The 6480-nt window shown below is 34.8% G+C and overlaps 1 pseudogene; it reads right to left on the bottom strand.

Moving 5' to 3' along the window:
• The window catches only part of LOC102586823 (cytochrome P450 CYP72A219-like), a 26582-nt pseudogene that overhangs the window by 3414 nt on the left and 16688 nt on the right, over window positions 1–6480 (bottom strand).

Here is a 6480-nt window from a genome sequence, read left to right on the forward strand (position 1 = left end):
TATAAATAAATAATAAATAAATAAGTTTATGAAATACGTCACTTAGATAATATTTCATTATTTTTCTATTAAAATGGTTTCAACTATAAAGTAGTTCACTTTTGCAATTCAAGATGAGTTAAAATATTTTAGCCAAATAAGTTAATCGTCGGATAACCACATTAGTGGACATTCTGGGTGCTTTTAAAACCTTCCTAGAATGTTAATAAGAACCTCGAACCCTTTCAAGTTTTTTTCACTAGATTCCTGTTTTAGTCTTGTGAAAATGAATAGTTTTCTTGATTTTTCTTAAAAATTAAGTGGCGACTCTTAAACCAGTCAAAATAATCTTTTTTAAATAAAACACACTTCTTACAAAATTTAGATGTCATGCCTGTTAGCATGATTGGACAGATTGTAAATATCCATACATATCTATGTTATAACTCTAAATATTTGTGTAATGATGATAGGAGATAGCATAGATTAATGTAGCATATTTTCAGAGATATTACAATTAGGAATAACATATATTTAGGGATATAGCAGATTTTTAGGCATATAAATCAGAATTCTTTATATTACCGGAAGAAGTCTCATTTGAGAGCACTCATTCAGCAAAATTGACAATGCCTTCCCGAGATATTTTAATCTCTGAGTAATTGCCCATCTGAGACTGAAATAGGACGATAGAAAATGTGTTCTATCTGCTCTCAGTTGGAACAATTTGGCATTAATGATGGGCAAGACGATTTAACAGATACTTATTTTATCTTGATTTTATAGTGTTATTCATCTTTGAAATTTGATCTATTTTAAGTTGTCTTACATAACAAATTTGTGGAAAGTACTTATAATTTTGAGGCGACTTAGTCCTTCCAAATTTGGTTTTTCATTTCCGAAGACCTGCAAAGCCTCCTCTCTGGCATGTGCTTGCCACTCTGGATGTAGGCACAACAAAATCATTGTCCAGACGAGCAACACTGCAGTGGTCTCTTGTCCCGCAAAATAGAAAAACTTGCATTCTTCAATAACTTCATTTGTTGTCATTCCGAAATCTTTGCTTCCATGTTGTTCAATTTCTTTCATATTGGATTCAAGTAATATGCCTAATACGTCTTTTTTACTAGTCTCCCCTGCTTCCATTGCCCTCAATCTTTTGTCGATGATACGCCTAATCGTTGTTTGGACTTGCTTTTCGATTTCCAGCATTCTTTTGTACCTTTTAGTAGGCAAGAACCTAACAAAACAAATGTAAATGCAAACAAGAAAAGTCTCTTTAGTAGAACGTAATGAAAACGTCATTTTCCATATTATGTAGAAATTTCACAAATAAATTGTTATGCCTTGATCCTGGTATATAAATTGAACGATTTATGTCCGTTACATACTCAGCTTGTTCATTCTGAAGTTCAAACACTATTCTTCCTTCTTCATAGCTACTCCCAAATGCAGTTCGAGAAATGACTTAAGCGGTCATTAATACAAGGTCTGGCCATACATCGAGCTCGAATGATGTTTCCTTTGGAATAATCTCCTCCCATTTGCTTATCATTTCTCTACAACTCTGATAAAATGCTGGCAACATATGCTGTACAAAAACAAATTAATCGCAAAAACCAGTACTAGTTATCAGTAGCAGCGCTACATATATTGAAGGGGCTTCAATTGAAACCCCTTCTTCGAGCAATTAACTACTGGAATTGGGTAAAAACAATTGTTTTTGGGCATATAGATATAAATTTTTGCACCCCTTTGACGTAAGGTAGTGTAGTCATAAAAGGTGGTTCAAATTGCTATAATTTTCAGGTTCAAATCTCAGGTATGACATGCTTGCATTGTTTTAAATCCCCTTGATGTTGTTTGTTACTGCACATGTGGTTATAAACGGACAACTTCATAATTTTAAATTTACCAATGTTTTCTAAATTTAGTAGTAATAAGAATTTGAAGTGAATACAACCTTTAACTTCTCAGCTTGGAAAGCAGGATTGATGATTTTTCGGTGTTTGGCCCATTTATTTTTTTCAAGCTGCGCAAGACCTATAGCCAATAACTTGGAAAATGGATTGCGATGAGTTTCCTTTTGGTACACATAATTCTTCGTGAAAATCTCCTTTACATGTTCAGGATCTGTGATCAACACTATTGGATATGGGCCATGCCACACAAAAGAACTTTTACCTGAGAGAAATCTATTTTCGATTAGAAAAAAAAGGCATAATACATATACACTCCAACTTAAGTCCAATCATTATTTGACTGTGTATCCAGTTAAATATTAACTTAAGGTCCCTAATAAAATTCATAAATTTTAAATCTTGGATCTGCTTCTACTTGAGAGTTTTCGACCCCTTTCAACTCATGGATGGAGCTAGGGTACCAAAAATTGATTCAACTGAATCCTCTTTATAAAAAAATTACACTATATATATACAAGAATAGAAAAAAAATATTGTTTTAAAGAAGAATAAAAGAAACATACCATTTTTGTTGATGGAGTCAAGGAAAAAAGGGGTGAGCCTTTGAGCTATATCATCAGAGAAATTGATGGGCTTAGATCTAACTTCATTTAGTTTATTTGTGAGTTCGTTCAAAACGCCATAGAATAATTTGTATGGATTTCCCTTAAGACCACTCTTTCTCAAGTTTCTTTGGCTTAAACCATGCCCAATTCAACACTTTCCGTGTATATACCAACAAAACTGCTTCACAAATTGCTTCTATAATTCTGTTGTAAGAAATCTCCATGAAATTAATAAGAGTCTTCTTTCTAGCTACTTTATTTTACATAGAAAAAAGAGGGAGAAGTAAGCTAATCTATATCTTCTTAATAACATTAATTGTTGGATACAACTCCTCTCCATTTTCGCCAATCAATTTCTTAGATTGATTTGTTGATAAAAAAATAATATATAACCCTGATTGTATATTGTAATCCCACAATCTTAGCAATATATTATCTTGTCCATAAATATAGTCAAAAAGAAAAAGAAAGACAAATGTAATAGATTTATTTGTCTTCTTCATCCAAAACACAAAGACACAAATTCCTATGCTGAAAAAATTACTTTGAATATACTTTTTTCGCCTCAAAATAAGTGTGTTGATTGAACTTGTTTCACTCTTATTAAGAAAATAGCAAATACTCCATCTTTCCAACAATAGTTGTCCACTATACTATTTTGGGATGTCCAATAATACTTGTTTACTTTATGAAATCAATGGATAATTTTACATTTAGTACCTAATTTACTCTTATCATTAATTATAGTCATTTTCCTATTACATTTTTCAAGACATTATATTTATTATATTCAAAGGGTGATATAGTAAAATTACCTTTCTATTTTATAGTTTTTTTTGGGAAAATGCATAACGTACCCCCCCAGCCCTAATGGACCCCAAAAATCCCTGAAACACACCTAACCTTTACTAAGGTCCTATTACCCCCCCCCCCCGAACTTATTTTATATATAATTTTCTACCCCTTTTCGGCCTACATGGTACAATTCTTGAAAAAATTATCAACACGCACTGGGCCCACAAGATAGTGCCACGTAATAAGTATGCAAAGTCAGTGGTGGACAACTATTGTTGGACAGAGGGAGTAAAAAATATAGTTTACTAAGTTACCCTTATTTATTAAATGTTTTTTGAGAGTCGAGTACTATTAGGTAAAAGTAGTTCTTTAATTCAAGGATGTAGTTGGAAACAATTACTATATTTTGTTTTGAATTCTAAAGCAATTCTTGTTTTGGACAATTTTATTTTTATTTGTTCAATTTTATACAAGTTTAAGTGTCTACTTGTGCACACTCAAAGTTGGAGGGCAAAAATGCAAGTTGAAGCCAAGTAAAGGACCTAATTCTTATAAATTGGCTCCTAAATGCCAAAAAAAGCACTCTAAAATGGTGAATTTGTACGTACTGCTCCCCAACTCCGTATGGAGGGTTCATAAAGGTTTCACAAAAAAATCATCTGGAAGTCATATCACTAAAATATTCATGGGCTAACACACGGAAAACTGAAAAATCGTCTAATTCTTGTAAATTGGCCCTTAAATGCCCAAAAATCACTCTAAAATGGTGAAACTGTACGTACTACTCCCCCAACTTTCTACGGAGGGTTCCATAAAGATTTTGCAAATTCTTTTTTGTAATGATTCAGCCCACTAGTGATTTTGTCCGCTTTGGGACTAGGCTTGCACGACTTTAAAATGTGTCACTAGTTGGTAAGGCCTGCTTACTTATATACCCAACATCTCTCCTGTGTTTTTGCAGATATGGGACTTCTGATCTTAAGTTGGGATGTCACATACACCCCCTCTATGGACTTAGCGTCCTCGCTGAGGTTTGCCCCACCGAATGAGATTTGCACAGACTCAGCACTGAGGTGTGCCCCACCTTATCGGGATTTGCCTAAACTCAGTTGAACTCTGGCTCATATCGACAAGGTTGACACAGGAGTGACTATGTTACCATTTGTAATGACCCAACCCGCTAGTGATATTGTCTGCTTTGGGCCTAGGTCCGCACAACTTTAAAATGTGTTACTAGTTGATAAGGCCTCATTACTGATATACCAATATCTCTATTGTGTTTTTGTTGATGTGAGACTTCTAATCTTAAGCTAAGGTGGCAAAATTTGTTCGAAATCCATAGCACCAAAATATTCATGGGCTAACACACATGAAAATCTGAGAAAATTGCCTAATTCTTCTAAATTTGCTCCTAAATACCTTAAAATCACTCTAAAAATGGTGAGACTGTACGTACTGCTCCCTCAACTCCCTATAGAGGGTTCCATAATGGTTTCACAATAAATTCATCCGGAAGCCATATCACTAAATTATTAATGGGCTAACACGAATGAAAATTGAGAAAAATGCCCGGTTCCTATAAATTGGCCTCTAAATGCTCAAAAATCACTCTAAAAATGGTGAGACTGTATGTACTGCTCCTCCAACTTCCTATGGAGGGTTCCATAAAGATTTCACAAAATATTCATCTGGAAGTCATATCACCAAAATATTCATGGGCTAACACACACGAAAAATTGAGAAAATACGTACTACTCCTCAACTCCCTATGGAGGGTTCCATAAAGGATACATGAAATATACATTTTTGTTGATAGGGTTAGATTTGGCTTCAATGACACTTTTTGTGAGTTCATTGAAATCTCCATAGAGTAATTATTTGTATGGATTTCCCTTAGGACCACTCTTTCTTTAGTATTTCTCAAGTTTCTTTGGCTTTAACCATGCCCAATTCAACATTCTCCATGTATATACCAACAAAATTGCAACACAAATTGCTGCTATAATTATTTTCAAGAAATCTCCATGAAATTAATACAAGGCTTCTGATAAGTGCTTTATGCTTCTTGATGTTTTGATGATCTCCTCACAAGTGCAGGGACCTGGTCCTCTGCAGAGTATGAATACTCGTCCAGTGGTCAAAGTGTTGTATAGCTGGAAAGCTGTCTGCGTCAGAAGGTTGGTGAAGCTGCAGAGTACTCCACCAATCAGAAGCAACGAGGTTGCTTGTTCATTGGATAATTACTTTTCATGTCTAAATATATCCAAGGAAAAACAACAAACTAATTCATTCATTCAAAAGGTGAGAACCAACACATATTCTCAAAAACTTCTAAGAGAAGTTTGCAAGGGACCTGGTCCCTGCAAGACTGCGATGTGAAAGGATGACAAGACAGTTGTCAGAAAAGCTGCCACTTCTGATGTGGTAGGTGCACGTCCTTCCAGAGAGGCAGGCTCTTAGCCAATGGGCGGCCCCAAGGAGTTTGTGTTCATTTTAATATAGTCTCTTACAACAAAACACAAACTCAAGATTTTGGCAAACAAAAACTCACAAGCTTAAAAGGAAAAGGCCATCTTCAAGGTAGAACGATACTTACACTCAACAAAAGGATCTGATAAAGGGCTGAAGCATCTTTGTTGAGTTTGAGTTTTGTGTCTATCATTTTATAGGTTTTTGCATCTTGAAAATTCTCAAGTATACAAGCAAAGACTATCTTGGTGAAGTATTCTCAGACAAGCACAACAAGGACTTGATCGAGCTGCAAGCGTCAGAGTGTGTCTTAGGAGTTTTACTTCCGTGCTTATATTGTAAATCTGTTCCTAATCTATAAAGGATTCAGATTCTTGTGTTCGTTGTAAAAGTCTAAGTCAGTTGAGGCTAACTGATTTAGTGGGCAGCATTGTTTGCTACTTAGTAAAATTCTAAGTCATCTAGGAGCTAGTTGATTTAGTGGACGGTGTTGTATCCGCTTAGCAAAGTCTAAGTTATCTAAGGGTGATAGCTTAGTGGGCAGTGTTGTATATGCTCTGGCTCAGCTAAGTGATAAGAATTATTATTTAATGTGGAGATTAGCAGGCTAATCTCCTTTTGTAAACTGGCTTTTACTCTTGCTTGGAGAAGATTGTGAAAGCAGTTTGAAAAGTCCTGTTGAGAATAGGTCGTGGTTTTACTCCCTTAAG

This window comes from Solanum tuberosum, unplaced genomic scaffold (assembly GCF_000226075.1).
Source record: "Solanum tuberosum cultivar DM 1-3 516 R44 unplaced genomic scaffold, SolTub_3.0 scf00102, whole genome shotgun sequence".
NCBI lineage: Eukaryota > Viridiplantae > Streptophyta > Magnoliopsida > Solanales > Solanaceae > Solanum > Solanum tuberosum.